This window comes from Procambarus clarkii, chromosome 7 (genome assembly GCF_040958095.1).
Source record: "Procambarus clarkii isolate CNS0578487 chromosome 7, FALCON_Pclarkii_2.0, whole genome shotgun sequence".
Taxonomy (NCBI): Eukaryota; Metazoa; Arthropoda; class Malacostraca; order Decapoda; family Cambaridae; genus Procambarus; species Procambarus clarkii.
The window spans coordinates 31491989-31511200 of record NC_091156.1 but is presented as its reverse complement, the minus strand read 5'-3'; positions in this window follow the sequence as shown (position 1 = coordinate 31511200).

Here is a 19212-nt window from a genome sequence, read left to right as displayed (position 1 = left end):
GTACTGGCGCCACGCATTTTACCTCAGTATTGGAACTACAAACTTCACCTCAGTACTGGCGTCGAACCTCACACAACTACTGGCTCCACACTTCACCTCAGTACTGGAGCCACACACTTCACCTCAGTACTGGCGCCACACACTTCACCTCAATACTGGCGCCACACACTTCTCCTCAATACTGGCGCCACACACTTCTCCTCAGTACTGGCGCCACACACTTCAACTCAGTACTGGCGCCACACACTTCTCCTCAGGACTGGCGCCACACACTTCTCCTCAGTACTGCGAAAGACACTTCACCTCAATACTGGCGCCACTCACTTCTCCTCAGTACTTGCGCCACACACTTCACCTCAATACTGGCGCCACACACTTCTCCTCAGTACTGGCGCCACAAACTTCTCCTCAGTACTGGCGCAACACTATTCTGTTAAGTACTGGCGCCACAAATTTCACCTCAATACTGTCGCCACACTTCACCTCAGTACAGGCGTCACACATCACTTCCGTAATGGTGCGACACTTCATCTCAGTACTGGCGCCACACACTTCTCCTCAGTACTGGCGCAACACATTTCTGCTAAGTACTGGCGCCACACACTTCACCTCAGTACTGTCGCCACACTTCACCTCAGTACTGTCGCCACACTTCACCTCAGTACAGGCACTCACACTTCACCTCAGGATTTGCGCCAAACTTTACCTCAGAACTGGCGTCATACTTCAATTCAGTACTGGTGCCAAACTTCACCTCAGTACTGGCACCACACTTCACCTCAGTACTGGCACCACACACTTCACCTCAGTACTGGCACCACACACTTCACCTTAGTACTGGCACCACACTTCACCTCAGTACTGGCACCACACTTCACCTCAGTACTGGCACCACACTTCACCTCAGTACTGGCACCACACACTTTACCTTAGTACTACTACTACACTTCGCCTTATTACTGGCGCCAAACAATTTACCTTAGTACTTGAGCCACACACTCCACACACTTCACTTCAGTACTGGCGCCACACTTCACCTCAGTACTGTCGCCACACTTCACCGCAGTACTAGCGCCACACTTCACCTCAGTATTGTCGCCACACTTCACATCAATTCTGGCGCCACACTTCACCTCATTACTGTAGTAACACACTTCACCTTTTCCTGGCACCATACTTCATCTCAGTACTAGCGCCACACTTCACCTCAGTTCTGGCGCCACACTTCACCTTATATCTGGCGACACACATCCTCTCAGGACTGGCGCCACAATACACCTCATTACAGGCGCCAGACTTCACCTCAGTGATGGCGCCACCCTTCACCTCAGTACTGGTGCCTCACTTCACCTCAGTACTGGGGCCACACATCAGTTTAGTACTGGTGCCACACTTCATCTCAGTACTGGTTAAACACATATCACCTTAGTACTGGCGCCCCACACTTCACCTCAGTACTGGCGCCACTCTTCACCTCAGTATTGACGCCACACTTCGCCTCAGTACTGGCGCCACACACTTCATCTCAGTACTTCAGCCACACACTTCACCTCAGTACTGGGGCGACACTTCACCTCAGTACTGGCGACACACTTCACCTCAGTACTAACGCCACACTTCACCTCAGTACTGGCCCCACACTTCACATCAGTACTGAAGGCACACTTCACCTCAGTACTGGCGCCACACACTTCTCCTCAGTACTGGCGCCACACACTTTACCTCAATACTGGCGCCATACTTCACCTCAGTACTGGCGCCACACTTCACCTCAGTACTGGCGCCACACTTCACCTCAGTACTAACACCACACTTCACCTCAGTACTGGCGCCACACTTCACCTCAGTACTGGCGCTACACTTCACCTCAGTACTGGCGCCACACTTCACCTCAGTACTAGCGCCACACCTCACCTCAGTACTGGCACCACACTTCACCTCAGTACTGGCGCTACACTTCACCTCAGTACTAGCGCCACACCTCACACTAGAACTAGCACAACACCTCACCTCAGTACTGGCACCACACTTAACTAAGTACTGGCGTAACACTTCACCTTAGTACTTGCGCAACACACTTCACCTCAGTACTGGCGCCACACTTCATCTCAGTACTGGCGCCACACTTCACCTCAGAACTGGCGCCACACTTCACCTCAGTACTACCGCCACACACTTCACCTCAATACTGGCGCCACACACTTCTCCTCAGTACTGGCGCCACACACTTCACCTCAGTACTGGCGCCACACACTTCACCTCAGTTTTGGCGCCACACACTTCTCCTCAGTACTGGCGCCACACACTTCACGTCAGTACTGGCGCCACACACTTCTCCTCAGTACTGGAGCCACACACTTCGCCTCAGTACTGGCGCCACACACTTCTCCTCAGTACTGGCGCCACACACTTCACCTCAGTACTGGCGCCACACACTTCTCCTCAGTACTGCTGCCACACACTTCTCAGTACTGGCGCCACACACTTCTCCTCAGTACTGGCGCCACACACTTCACCTCAGTACTGGCGCCACACACTTCTGCTCAGTACTGGCGCAATACACTTCACCTCAATACTGGCGCCACACACTTCACCTCAGTTTTGGCTCCACACACTTCACCTCAGTACTGGCGCCACACACTTCTCCTCAGTACTGGCGCCACACACTTCTCAGTACTGGCGCCACACACTTCTCCTCAGTACTGGCGCCACACACTTTACCTCAATACTGGCGCCATACTTCACCTCAGTACTGGCGCCACACACTTCACCTCAGTACTGGCGCCACACACTTCTCCTCAGTACTGGCGCCACACACTTCTCAGTACTGGCGCCACACACTTCACCTGAGTACTGGCGCCAAATTCTTCAACTCAGTACTGGCGCTACACTTCACCTCAGTACTGGCACCACACTTCACCTCAGTACTGACGCCACATTTCACCTCAGTACTGGCGCCACACTTTTCCTCAGTAATGACGCCACACTTCATCTCAGTACTGGCGCCACACACTTCACCTCAGTACTAGCGCCACACACTTCACCTCAATACTGGCACCACAGTTCTCCTCAGCACTGGCGCCACACTTCACCTCAGTACTGGCGCCACACTTCACCTCAGTACTGACGCCACACTTCACCTCAGTACTGGCGCCACACACTTCAAATCAGTACTGGCTCCACACACTTAACCTCAGTACTGGCATTACACACTTCACCTCAGTACTGGCGCCGAACCTCACACAACTACTGGCTCCACACTTCACCTCAGTACTGGCGCCACACTTCACCTCAGCACTAGCGCTACACTTCAATTCAGTACTGGCGCCACACTTCACTTCAGTATTGGCGCCACACTTCTTATCAGTACTGGCACAACACTTCACCTCAGTATTGGCGCCACACTTCACCTCAGTACTGGTGCCACACTTCATCTCAGTACTGGTGAAACACATATCACCTTAGTAATGGCGCCACACACTTCACCTTAGTAATGGCGCCACACACTTCACCTTAGTATTGGCGCCACACTTCACCTCAGTACTGGCGGCACACACTTCACCTTAGTTCTAGCGCCACACACTTTAAGTCAGTACTGGCACCACACACTTCAACTCAGTACTTGCGCCACACACTTAATCTCAGTACTGGCACTACACACTTCACCTCGGATCCGGCGCCGCACCTCACACTAGGACTGGCTCCGCACTTTACCTCAGTACTGGCGCTGCACATGGCCTCAGTTCAGGTACCACACTTCACCTCAGTACTGACGCCACAATTCACCTCAGTACTAGCGCCACAACTTACACTAGTACTGGCTCCGCACTTTACCTCAGTACTGGCGACACACCTCTACTCAGTACTGGCACCACACTTCACCTCAGTACTGACGCCACAGTTCACCTCAGTACTAGCGCCACACCTCACACTAGTACTAGCGCTACACATCACCTTAGTCCTGGTGTAACACTTCACCTCAGTACTGACGCCACACTTCACCTTAGACCTGGTGTAACACTTCACCTCACTACTGGCGCTACACTTCACCTTAGTCCTGGTGTAACACTTCACCTCAGAACTGACGCCACACTTCACCTAAGTACTAGAGCCACACATTTCACCTCCGTACTAGCGCAACACATTTTACCTTAGTACTGGCACAACACACTTCACCTCAGTACTGGCGCCACACACTTCTCCTCAGTACTGGCGCCACACACTTCAACTCAGTACTGGCGCCACACACTTCTCCTCAGTACTGGCGCCACACACTTCACCTCAATACTGGCGCCACACACTTCACTTGAACACTGTCGCCACACACTTGACCTCAGTACTGGCGCCACACACTTCTCCTCAGTACTGCGAAAGACACTTCACCTCAATACTGGCGCCACACACTTCTCCTCAGTACTGGCGCCACACACTTCTCCTCAGTACTGGCGCCACACACTTCTGCTCAGTACTGGCGCCACACACTTCACCTAAATACTGGCGCCTTACTTCACCTCAGTACAGGCGCCACACTTCACTCAGTACTGGCGCCACACTTCACCTCAGTACTGGTGCCACACTTCACTCAGTACTGGCGTCACACTTCACTCAGTACTGGCGCCACACTTCACTCAGTACTGGCGTCACACTTCACTCAGTACTGGTGTCACACTTCACCTCAGTACTGGTGCCACACTTCACTCAGTACTGGCGTCACACTTCACTCAGTACTGGCGCCACACTTCACCTCAGTACTGGGGCAATACTTCTCCTCAGTACAGGCGCCACACTTTCCCACAGTACTGGCGTCACAGATCACCTCAGTACTGGCGTCACACTTCTCAGTACTGGCGTTTTTTCTTCTCCTCAGTACTGTCGCCACACCTTACCCTAATACTGGCTCCACAATTCACCTCAGTACGTGCGCTACACTTCACCTCAGTACTGTCGCCACACTTCACCTCAGTACAGGCACTCACACTTCACCTCAAGATTTGCGCAAAACTTTACCTCAGAACTGGCGTCATACTTCAATTCAGTACTGGTGCCAAACTTCACCTCAGTACTGGCAACACACTTCACCTCAGTACTGGCACCACACACTTTACCTTAGTACTGCTACTACACTTCGCCTTATTACTGGCGCCACACAATTTACCTCAGTACTTGAGCCACACACTTCATCTCAGTACTGGCACCACACACTTCACCTCAGTACTGTCGCCACACTTCACCGCAGTACTAGCGCCACACTTCACCTCAGTATTGTCGCCATACTTCACATCAATTCTGGCGCCACACTTCACCTCATTACTGTAGTAACACACTTCACCTTTTCCTGGCACCACACTTCATCTCAGTACTAGCGCCACACTTCACCTCAGTTCTGGCGCCACACTTCACCTCAGTTCTGGCGCCACACTTCACCTCATATCAGGCGACACACATCCTCTCAGGACTGGCGCCACACTTCATCTCAGTACTTGCGCCACACTTCACCTCAGTATTGTCGCCACACTTCACATCAATTCTGGCGCCACACTTCACCTCATTACTGTAGTAACACGCTTCACCTTTTCCTGGCACCACATTTCATCTCAGTACTAGCGCCACACTTCACATCAGTTCTGGCGCCACACTTCACCTCATATCTGGCGACACACATCCTGTCAGGACTGGTGCCACAATACACCTCATTACAGGCGCCACACTTCACCTCAGTGATGGCGCCACCCTTCACCTCAGTACTGGTGCCTCACTTCACCTCAGTACTGGGGCCACACATCAGTTCAGTACTGGTGCCACACTTCACCTCAGTACTGGTTAAACACACATCACCTTAGTACTGGCGCCCCACACTTCACCTCAATACTGCCGCCACACTTCAGCTCGGTACAGGCGCCACACTTCACCTCAGTACAGGCGCCACACATCACTTCAGTACTGGCGCCACACTTCACCTCAGTACTGACGCCACACTTCGCCTCAGTACTAGCGCCACAACTTACACTAGTACTGGCTCCGCACATTACCTCAGTACTGGCGACACACCTCTACTCAGTACTGGCACCACACTTCACCTCAGTACTGACGCCACAGTTCACCTCAGTTCTAGCGCCACACCTCACACTAGTACTAGCGCTACACTTCACCTTAGTCCTGGTGTAACACTTCACCTCAGTACTGGCGCTACATTTCACCTTAGTCCTGGTGTAACACTTCACCTCAGAACTGACGCCACACTTCACCTAAGTACTAGAGCCACACATTTCACCTCCGTACTAGCGCAACACATTTTACCTTAGTACTGGCACAACACACTTCACCTCAGTACTGGCGCCACACACTTCTCCTCAGTACTGGCGCCACACACTTCAACTCAGTACTGGCGTCACACACTTCTCCTCAGTACTGGCGCCACACACTTCACCTCAATACTGGCGCCACACACTTCACTTGAACACTGTCGCCACACACTTGACCTCAATACTGGCGCCACACACTTCTCCTCAGTACTGGCGCCACACACTTCTCCTCAGTACTGGCGCCACACACTTCTGCTCAGTACTGGCGCCACACACTTCACCTCAATACTGGCGCCTTACTTCACCTCAGTACAGGCGCCACACTTCACTCAGTACTGGCGCCACACTTCACCTCAGTACTGGTGCCACACTTCACTCAGTACTGGCGTCACACTTCACTCAGTACTGGCGCCACACTTCACTCAGTACTGGCGTCACACTTCACTCAGTACTGGCGTCACACTTCACCTCAGTACTGGTGCCACACTTCACTCAGTACTGGCGTCACACTTCACTCAGTACTGGCGCCACACTTCACCTCAGTACTGGGGCAATACTTCTCCTCAGTACAGGCGCCACACTTTCCCACAGTACTGGCGTCACACATCACCTCAGTACTGGCGTCACACTTCTCAGTACTGGGGCCACACCTTACCCTAATACTGGCTCCACAATTCACCTCAGTACGTGCGCTACACTTCACCTCAGTACTGTCGCCACACTTCACCTCAGTACAGGCACTCACACTTCACCTCAGGATTTGCGCAAAACTTTACCTCAGAACTGGCGTCATACTTCAATTCAGTACTGGTGCCAAACTTCACCTCAGTACTGGCACCACACTTCACCTCAGTACTGGCACCACACACTTTACCTTAGTACTGCTACTACACTTCGCCTTATTACTGGCGCCACACAATTTACCTCAGTACTTGAATCACACACTTCATCTCAGTACTGGCACCACACGCTTCACTTCATTACTGTCGCCACACTTCACCGCAGTACTAGCGCCACACTTCACATCAATTCTGGCGCCACACTTCACCTCATTACTGTAGTAACACACTTCACCTTTTCCTGGCACCACACTTCATCTCAGTACTAGCGCCACACTTCACCTCAGTTCTGGCGCCACACTTCACCTCATATCTGGCGACACACATCCTCTCAGGACTGGCGCCACACTTCATCTCAGTACTTGCGCCACACTTCACCTCAGTATTGTCGCCACACTTCACATCAATTCTGGCGCCACACTTCACCTCATTACTGTAGTAACACACTTCACCTTTTCCTGGCACCACATTTCATCTCAGTACTAGCGCCACACTTCACATCAGTTCTGGCGCCACACTTCACCTCATATCTGGCGACACACATCCTGTCAGGACTGGTGCCACAATACACCTCATTACAGGCGCCACACTTCACCTCAGTGATGGCGCCACCCTTCACCTCAGTACTGGTGCCTCACTTCACCTCAGTACTGGGGCCACACATCAGTTCAGTACTGGTGCCACACTTCACCTCAGTACTGGTTAAACACATATCACCTTAGTACTGGCGCCCCACACTTCACCTCAATACTGCCGCCACACTTCAGCTCGGTACAGGCGCCACACTTCACCTCAGTACAGGCGCCACACATCACTTCAGTACTGGCGCCACACTTCACCTCAGTACTGACGCCACACTTCGCCTCAGTACTGGCGCCACACACTTCATCTCAGTACTTCAGCCACACATTTCACCTCAGTACTGGGGCGACACTTCACCTCAGTACTGGCGACACACTTCACCTCAGTACTGGCGCCACACTTCACCTCAGTACTGGCGCCACACTTCACCTCAGTACTAACGCCACACTTCACCTCAGTACTGGGGCGACACTTCACCTCAGTACTGGCGCCACACTTCACCTCAGTACTAACGCCACACTTCACCTCAGTACTGGCGCCACACTTCACCTCAGTACTGGCCCCACACTTCTCCTCAGTACTGGCGCCACACTTCACCTCAGTACTAACGCCACACTTCACCTCAGTACTGGCCCCACACTTCACATCAGTACTGAAGGCACACTTCACCTCAGTACTGGCGCCACACACTTCTCCTCAGTACTGGCGCAACACACTTAACCTCAGTACTAGCACTACATATTTCACCTCCGTTCTGGCGCCACACCTCACACTAATACTGGCACAACACTTCACCTCAGTACTGGCGCCACACTTCACCTCAGTACTAGCGCCACACCTCATCTCAGTACTGGCACCACACTTCACCTCAGTACTGGCGCAACACTTCACCTCAGTACTAGCGCCACACCTCACACTAGAACTAACACAACACCTCACAATAGTACTAGCACCACACTTAACTAAGTACTGGCGCAACACTTTACCTTAGTACTTGCACAACACACTTCACCTCAATACTGGCGCCACACACTACACCTCAGTTTTGGCGCAACACAATTCACCTCAATACTGGCGCCACACACTTCACCTCAGTTTTGGCGCCACACACTTCACCTCAGTACTGGCGCCACACACTTCTCCTCAGTACTGGCGCCACACACTTCTCCTCAGGCCTGGCGCCACACACTTCTCCTCCGTACTGGCGCCACACACTTCTCCTCTGTACTGGCGCCACACACTTCTCCTCAGTACTGGCGCCACACACTTCTCCTCAGTACTGGCGCCACACACTTCACCTCAGTACAGGCGCCACACACTTCTCCTCAGTACTGGCCCCACACACTTCTCCTCAGTACTGGCGCCACACACTTCTCCTCAGTACTGGCGCCACACACTTCACCTCAGTACTGGCGCCACACACTTCTGCTCAGTACTGGCGCCACACACTTTAACCTCAATACTGGCGCCACACATCACTTTAGTAATGGTTCCACTCTTCACCTCAGTACTGACGCCACACTTCACCTCAGTACTGGCGCCAAACACTTCTTCTCAGTACTGGCGCCACACCTTCACCTCAATACTGGCGCCTTACTTCACCTCAGTACAGGGGCAACATATCAGTTCCGTAATGGTGCGACACTTCATCTCAGTTCTGGCGAAACGTAGTTTACCTTAGTACTGGCGCCACACACTTCACCTCAATACTGGTGCCACTCTTCACCTCAGTACTGGATTAACATTTTACTTCAGTTCTGGTGCCACACTTTACCTCAGTACTGGCGCCACAAACTTCACCTCTGTCCTGGCGCCTCACTTCACCTCAGTACTGACGCCACACACTTCACCTCAGTACTAACGTCACACATCACCTCAGTACTGGCGCCACACACTTCACCTGAGTACTGGCGCCAGATTCTTCAACTCAGTACTGGCGCTACACTTTACCTCAGTACTGGCACCACACTTCACCTCAGTACTGACGCCACACTTCACCTCAGTACTGGCGCCACACTTCTCCTCAGTAATGACGCCACACTTCATCTCAGTACTGGCGCCACACACTTCACCTTAGTACTAGCGCCACACATTTCACCTCAATACTGGCACCACAGTTCTCATCAGCACTGGCGCCACACTTCACCTCAGTACTGGCGCCACACTTCACCTCAGTACTGACGCCACACTTCTCCTCAGTACTGGCGCCACACACGTCAAATCCGTACTGGCTCCACACACTTAACCTCAGTACTGGCATTACACACTTCACCTCAGTACTGGCGCCGAACCTCACACAACTACTGGCTCCACACTTCACCTCAGTACTGGCGCCACACTTCACCTCAGCACTAGAGCCACACTTCAATTCAGTACTGGCGCCACACTTCACTTCAGTATTAGCACCACACTTCTCATCAGTACTGGCACAACACTTCACCTCAGTATTGGCGCCACACTTCACCTCAGTACTGGTGCCACACTTCATCTCAGTACTGGTGAAACACACATCACCTTAGTAATGGCGCCACACACTTCACCTTAGTATTGGCGCCACACTTCACCTCAGTACTGGTGCCACACTTCATCTCAGTACTGGTGTAACACACATCACCTTAGTAATGGCGCCACACACTTCACCTTAGTATTGGCGCCACACTTCACCTCAGTACTGGCGGCACACACTTCACCTTAGTACTAGCGCCACACACTTTAAGTCAGTACTGGCACCACACACTTCAACTCAGTACTTGCGCCACACACTTAATCTCAGTACTGGCACTACACACTTCACCTCGGATCCGGCGCCGCACCTCAAACTAGGACTGGCTCCGCACTTTACCTCAGTACTGGCGCTGCACATGACCTCAGTTCAGGTACCACACTTCACCTCAGTACTGACGCCACAATTCACCTCAGTACTAGCGCCACAACTTACACTAGTACTGGCTCCGCACTTTACCTCAGTACTGGCGACACACCTCTACTCAGTACTGGCACCACACTTCACCTCAGTACTGACGCCACAGTTCACCTCAGTACTAGCGCCACATCTCACACTAGTACTAGCGCTACACTTCACCTTAGTCCTGGTGTAACACTTCACCTCAGTACTGGCGCCACACTTCACCTAAGTACTAGAGCCACACATTTCACCTCCGTACTAGCTCACCCACATTTCACCTTAGTACTGGCTCAACACACTTCACCTCAGTACTGGCGCCACACACTTCACCTCAGTACTGGAGCCACACACTTCTCCTCAGTACTGCGCAAGACACTTCACCTCAATACTGGCGCCCCTCACGTCTCCTCAGTACTGGCGCCACACACTTCACCTCAGAACTGGCGCCACACACTTCTGCTCAGTACTGGCGCCACACACTTCACCTCAGAACTGGCGCCACACACTTCTCCTCAGTGCTGGCGCCACACACTTCTCCTCAGTACTGGCGCCACACACTTCTCCTCAGTACTGGCGCTATACATTTCACCTTAGTACTAGCACAACACACTTCACCTCAGTACTGGCGCAACACTTCCTCTCAGGACTGGCACAATACTACACCTCATTACAGGCGCCCCTCACTTCTTCTCAGTACTGGCGCCACACATTTCACCTCAATACTGGCGCCCCACACTTTTCCTCAATACTGGCGCCCCACACTTCTCCTCAATACTGGCGCCCCACACTTTTCCTCAATTCTGGCGCCACACACTACTCCTCAATACTGGCGCCACCCATCACCTCAGTAAAGGCGCCACACATCACTTCAATGAAGGTGCCACACTTCATCTCAATACTGGCAAAACACACTTCATATGGGAACCGACCTGTGAGATTTATATTTATTTAATTTATATGAATTTATATATACGTTAATTTATATACTTCGATAGTAATTTGTATGATGATAAGTGGACTGTATTTCTGCAATAATCTCACAAATCGATCCTCTACACATTAGGGGGGGTTTATATTAAATTTATATATATGCAGCCAATCAAACTACAGTATTAACTACACATTGAAGAGGTTCCTTATCTTATTTGTACAGCAGGCCTTAGTCCACCAGGTATAACCAGGATGTAGACACCAAATTATCCTCGTGTGAGGTAGCTTCCATCACCTTGGTAACTGATGCACAAAGCATGCTTCCTCGTCTTGACCTGTCAAAAGGGCGCTAGCTATGAAGCCAGAATCCTAATATATGACAGCTATATCAGAGAAAACACTGTACATGGAACCTTAAAGACCTGGGCTTAATTACCTTGTTAGAGTCAATCATTCGTGTTCTAACCGGAACGCCCTATCTACTGACATTAATGGCCAAAAATGATTAGATAAACGGGTTTCGGAAAGACCTTGAGATTGATGACAGCGTGTTGATGATGGCAGATCACTACTCTGATCTTCCATAACACTTCGTCCAAGAGAATTTATAGGAGCCGTAATTTGCTCCATGACTCTGTGGTCTTAAACAATAACAATGGCTGACCACTCCCTCCTTACTGACGCTACTGGCCTACATTGTCCAGATGACAGTAAGTGATAGAAGGGTCACATTTACTCTATTTTGATTCTGATAATTAAATTAATTTATATGAGATGTTTTTATGATGGTAAAGTCCAAAGACTAATGTATTTAAGAATAATTCCCACCATAATAGGTGGTGAATTTATAATATTATGTGGTAATGATATCCCGTTTCCTATAGACGGAAATGCCACTACAAGTTAACATTTTCGATGGGTTAACTTGTTTATACAACACAGCAATATTATCTGCCTGTATGATATTATTAAATGGTGTCGGATTTTCCGACATAATTCCCCAGGGGCTGCTCACGGGTCGAAGTCCTATTTAGAACAGATGAACACCGATACTCCTCCTTTGAATTATTAGATTAATTTGATGTTTGTAGTTAGTACTCACACATTTGTGCGTCTGTACGTACAGGACGGATGTCCCATACTAGAGTTGCAGGGGTTAGAAGTCTAAAGCGATTTCATTTCCCTGTTAACTCTTGAAAGGCTAAAATTCAAGCCTAATTACATATTATTTAGCCCAGAAGACTGAATGTGATCAAGTACTACAGTCAAGTATGATTCAGGGACTGCAGTGAGATCAGTGACATTAGATATAACTTGAAGCTTGTTCAGGTAACTGGTCACTGATATATAAACACTGAGGCCCATGGAATTCATCTTGAATAAATAATAAATGTATCAAATCAGTCATCAGATTTATTGGGGTTTAATTTAGTTAATTGATTCAGAAGATTGAATAGTCCATCATTAAAGTAAAGAATGGTTCTGAGACTGCAGTGGGTTCAGTGACATTGGTCGCAGTGACTTGTAGCTGTTTAGGCTACTGTTCACTGATTTGCCACTGAGGCCTCATGAACTCATCTTCAGCTTTATATGATGATACTAACATCAACCTCTGTTGGTATAGTCAGCTGTAATCTCCTTAGTATAATACTACTGGAGAAATATAATCAGCTGACAAATTTAGATTTCTATTGGTATTGTTTATCTGCAGCCATAGGTCTCCTCAGGCTTGATACTGGGCCTGAGAGTAATTTACCTCCTGCAGAATTTAACATGGTTATGCCCTGATATTTAGTAGGGCTACCAATGAATCGATGGCAATAGTCTGTCCCTACAAGGAGACCGAAGTCGGTGAGGTGATTAGACTTAATATTATCTGCCAATTTTATTCCTCTATTTCTCAGGAATTTGGCTGTTGCTCTCAGACCTTGAACTTGTAGGTCTACTGGTATTTTGTCCACCACAATGGCTTGTACTCGACAGACGTACCTGCCTAAACGTACTGATGGTTGTACCACCTGGTAGACTTGAGGTCCTGCATCTGTTACAAACCCTGAGATATTGAATGACATCTGGGCTACAGGCCTTAATTGTAGTTCATCTGCCAACCTTTTAGTGACATATGTTCTCTGGGACCCTTGGTCAAACAACCCACGGGTATGGACCTTGGCCTTCTTATTCAGGATGGTAATTTGGGCAGTAGGCAAAGTCGTATTACCTTTAGACTTTGCCGATTGAACACTCTTTGTTTGTTGCACCTTGCAGTACTGTACTGTGGTGGGAATGCTATCTTCCACCTTGGGGTTTGGAGACGTTGTTTTGGTATCTCAGCACAATGCTGCATGGTGCTGACCCTTGTTACACCTATTACAGGTGTGTAATTAGGTATCACAGTCGTTGATGTTATGTTTCCTGAGGCACCTCGTGCAATGTTGCAAATCTTTGAGTCGCTCAACACGGGCGTCACTATCAGGAAAATTAGGGCAGTGGTACATTGAATGTTTCTCATTGCAGAACAAACATGTTCCATAGCTTCCAGTACCCTTTGGTGTCACGTTCTTGGGTGACACAGTAACTATAGGCTTTGAGGGTCCCACTGCATATACGCCTACACTGCTACTGTTCCACTTTGGTGTTGAATTATATTGCCTAGATTGATTTGGAGTACCTTTGGTACTCTGTGGTTTACTATTATTGGTTTCTGAGGGTTTACTTGGTGGTTTTAATTTGTCATGTGTTCGTAATTGATGAACTACTGACTTTAAACCCTCAGATATTTCACTCATGGATAAGATACTTTTATTGTAATGAGCACTCATTTATTTGTCTCAATACGTCCCTAGGTATTTTCTCCTGGACAATTATTTTCATGACCTACTCAGCCCCGTTTGTATCTGCTGTCAGGCTGAAGGCATTGATCAATGATTCTACCTCCAGCGTGAAGACTTGGAGTGAATCAGCTGAAGCCTCCGGTGGGGGTAAATGCAACAGCTCATGAACGAAATGTGATGTTCTTACTTCTGGATCAGCATAATTATCCTTGAGGAGTTTTACCGCCAGATCATAGCCGTCATTAGTTAATCTCAGATGGGATACTACTGTTTTAGCCTCACCTGATAATTGGCCTTGCAAATAAGAGAATTTACTACTCTTTGGTAAAGATTGTTTTGAGTCCACAAGGTCAACGAATTTGTTCCAAAATTCATCCCAATCTTCCTCATCTTTTCCTGAGAAAGTGGGTAAATTAATTGGATGGAGTCGAGCTTCTGCTTGACTCGTATTAGATGCAACTGTTGTTGTTGTTGCTGTTGCCTTGTTCTGGGCAATTAATTTGACATAAGGCTGTAACGTGGCCTGAGTGTGATCTTCATAATTCGCAAGATCAACCATAATGTCGTCTATTTCTGTTTCTGATAAATTGGTGTTGGCAAGTTTAGCCACATATGTTGCTATTTGGCATTTGATTTGCTCAAATTTACCTGCAGCTGCTTGATAATAGCTTTCCTGGTCAGCATAATCAACTGGGGATTGTTGTGACAAATCTTCACATTTCTTGATCTGTCTTGTTAAGTGGCCTTTAAGACCAGCAAGGGTTCTTCTCATTCTCCCTGCATTATCCATACTGGCTAGTTGGTGAAGCCTTGTGGGGCTTGTACTTGGGTCGCTCATAATACTGAACAAGTACTGATGGTAGCCTTGGGTAAAATTTCTGCACTCGCTAGGCTGTAATCCTACCTCTACTAGAGGTTAGCACTTAAAATTAATACACATTATATATATACAATCATACACACTAATGATTTGAGTGATAAACCAGTGTCATGGAAGTACCTTTAGGCTAGCTCTTCTATATCACCCTAGGATGGTATAGACACTAATTAATCACTCAAAGGTGTAATGATCATAAGTAAATTATTATATATACACAACTCAACTCGAGTTGATAAAATTTACACCCAAAATAGGGTCTGCACCATTCATTAATGGTGCTAGGTTGTCCAATATAGTACAACTAGACTATGGTAATGGGACTAGGATGAACAATAAATAGTTCAACTACTCAATGGTAATATCCTACCCTGTTGTGGGTTGGCAGTTGGTAAATATTATATTGTGAACACTAGTGCAATATATATTAAATAATTCTCTATTTTGGAGAAATAATATACACAATTATTGATAATAGCCTCTATGAAACTTCTAATATTATCAAGAAGTATTAAATATTATTAGTGACCTCGCGAAATAAACTCCACAAAATTCGTGGATAATCTCTCCCGAAATTTAACACCACGAAATCCGTGAACAATCTCGCGAAGACACAGCCACTAATTTGGCTGGCTTCAATATTAGCGCTGTCATTTCACGAAATAACACGCCACCAAATATCTGTGGGTGTGCGTGAAACCGCTGATAAGGCTGTACTGAACTGAGGGGCTCCTGAGCTCGCACGAGGTAACGCCGCCGTCTTTGACTGCTGGCTTTGTATAAATCACACTGCACTAATATATATTTAATGAATCCACTGGTTAACTGGTTCATCCGGTACTAAGATGACCAAATAATCTGTCATCCGACTCGCAGACCAATGATGTGGGTTCATAGGACCAATAATCTGTCATCCGGTTCGAAGATGACCAAATAATGTGGGAACCGACCTGTGAGATTTATATTTATTTAATTTATATGAATTTATTTATACGTTAATTTATATACTTCGATAGCAATTTGTATGATGATAAGTGGACTGTATTTCTGCAATAATCTCACAAATCGATCCTCTACACATTAGGGGGGCTTATATTAAATTTATATATATGCAGCCAATCAAACTACAGTATTAACTACACATTGAAGAGGTTCCTTATCTTATTTGTACAGCAGGCCTTAGTCCACCATGTATAACCAGGATGTAGACACCAAATTATCCTTGTGTGAGGTCGCTTCCATCACCTTGGTAACTGATGCACATAGCATGCTTCCTCGTCTTGACCTGTCAAAAGGGCGTTAGCTATGAAGCCAGAATCCTAATATATGACAGCTATATCAGAGAAAACACTGTACATGGAACCTTAAAGACCTGGGCTTAATTACCTTGTTAGAGTCAATCATTCGTGTTCTAACCGGTACGCCCTATCTACTGACATTAATGGGCAAAAATGATAAGATAAACGGGTTTCGGAAAGACACTTCCCTTGAGATTGATAACAGGGTGTTGATGATGGCAGATCACTACTCTGATCTTCCATAACACTTCGTCCAAGAGAATTTATAGGAGCCGTAATTTGCTCCATGACTCTGTGGTCTTAAACAATAACAATGGCTGACCACTCCCTCCTCACTGACGCTACTGGCCTACATTGTCCAGATGACAGTAAGTGATAGAAGGGTCACATTTACTCTATTTTGATTCTGATAATTAAATTAATTTATATGAGATGTTTTTATGATGGTAAAGTCCAAAGACAATTGTATTTAAGAATAATTCCAACCATAATAGGTGGTGAATTTATAATAGTATGTGGTAATGATATCCCGTTTTCTATAGACGGAAATTCCACTACAAGTTATATTTTCTATGGGTTAACTTGTTTATACAACACAGCAATATTATCTGTCTGTACGATAATATTAAATGGTGTCGGATTTTCCGACACTTCACCTTAGGACTGGCGTCACACACTTCACCTCGATACTGGCGCCAAACTTCTCCTCAGTACTGGCGCCACACACTTCAAATCAGTACGGGCGCCACACATTTTACCTCAGTACTGGCACTACACACTTCACCTCAGTACTGGCGTCGAACCTCACACAACTACTGGCTCCACACTTCACCTCAGTACTGGAGCCACACGCTTCACCTCAATACTTTCGCCACACACTTCTCCACAGTACTGGCGCCACACATTTCACCCCAATTCTGGCACCACACACTTCTCCTCAGTACTGGCGTCACACACTTCAACTCAGTACTGGCGCAACACACTTCAACTCAGTACTGGCGCCACACACTTGACCTCAATACTGGCGCCACACACTTCTCCTCAGTACTGCGCAATACACTTCACCTCAATACTGGCACCACTCACTTCTCCTCAGTAATGGCGCCACACACTTCACCTCAATACTGGCGCCACACACTTCTCAGTACTGGTGCCACACACTTCTCCTCGGTACTGGCGCAACACACTTCACCTGAGTACAGGCGCCACACATCACTTCAGTAATGGTGCGACACTTCACCTCAGTACTGGCGTCACACACTTCTCCTCAGTACTGGCGCAACACACTTCTGCTCAGTACTGGCGCCACACACTTCTCCTCAGTACTAGCGCCTTACTTCACCTCAGTACAGGCGCCACACATCACTTCAGTAATGGTGCGACACTTCACCTCAGTACTGGCGTCACAATTCACTCAGTACTGGCGCCACACTTCACCTCAGTACTGGTGCCACACTTCACTCAGTACTGGCGCCACACTTCACCTCAGTACTGGAGCCTCACACTATCGCCTCACTTCACCTCAGTACTGGCGCAATACTTCTGAGTACTGGCGCCACACCTTACACTAATACTGGCTCCACAATTCACTTCAGTACTTGCGCTACACTTCACCTCAGTACTGTCGCCACACTTCACCTCAGTACAGGCACTCACACTTCACCTCAGGATTTGCGCAAAACTTTACCTCAGAACTGGCGTCATACTTCAATTCAGTACTGGTGCCAAACTTCACCTCAGTACTGGCACTACACACTTCACCTAAGTACTGCCACTACACTTCACCATATTACTGGAGCCACACAATTTACCTCAGTACTTGAGCCACACACTTCACCTCAGTACTGGCACCACACACTTGACTTTAGTACTGGCGCCACACTTCACCTCAGTACTGTCGCCACACTTCACGGCAGTACTAGCGCCAAACTTCACCTCAGTAATGACGCCACACTTCACCTCATTACTGGCACCACGCATTTCACCTCAGTTCTGGGGTCACACACTTCACTTATGTACTGGCGCCACACTTCACCTAAGTACTAGCCCAACACTTCACCTCAGTATTGTCGCCACACTTCACCTCATTACTGTAGTAACACACTTAACCTTTTCCTGGCACCACACTTCATCTCAGTACTAGCGCCACACTTCACCTCAGTACTGGCGCCACACTTCACCTCATATCTGGCGACACACATCCTCTCAGGACTGGCGCCACAATACACCTCAATACAGGCGTCACACTTTACATCAGTGATGGCGCCCCCCTTCACCTCAGTACTGGTGCTTCACTTCACCTCAGTACTGGGGCCACACATCAGTTTAGTAATGGTGCGACACTTCATCTCAGTTCTAGCGAAACGTACTTTACCTTAGAACTGGCGCCACACACTTCACCTCAATACTGGCGCCACACACTTAACCTCAGTACTGGCATTACACACTTCACCTCAGTACTGGCGCCGAACCTCACAAAACTACTGGCTCCACACTTCACCTCAGTACTGGCGCCACACTTCACCTCAGTACTAGCACCACACTTCAATTCAGTACTGGCGCCACACTTCACTTCAGTACTGGCACAACACTTCACCTCACTATTGGCGCCACACTTCACCTCAGTACTGTTGCCACACTTTATCTCA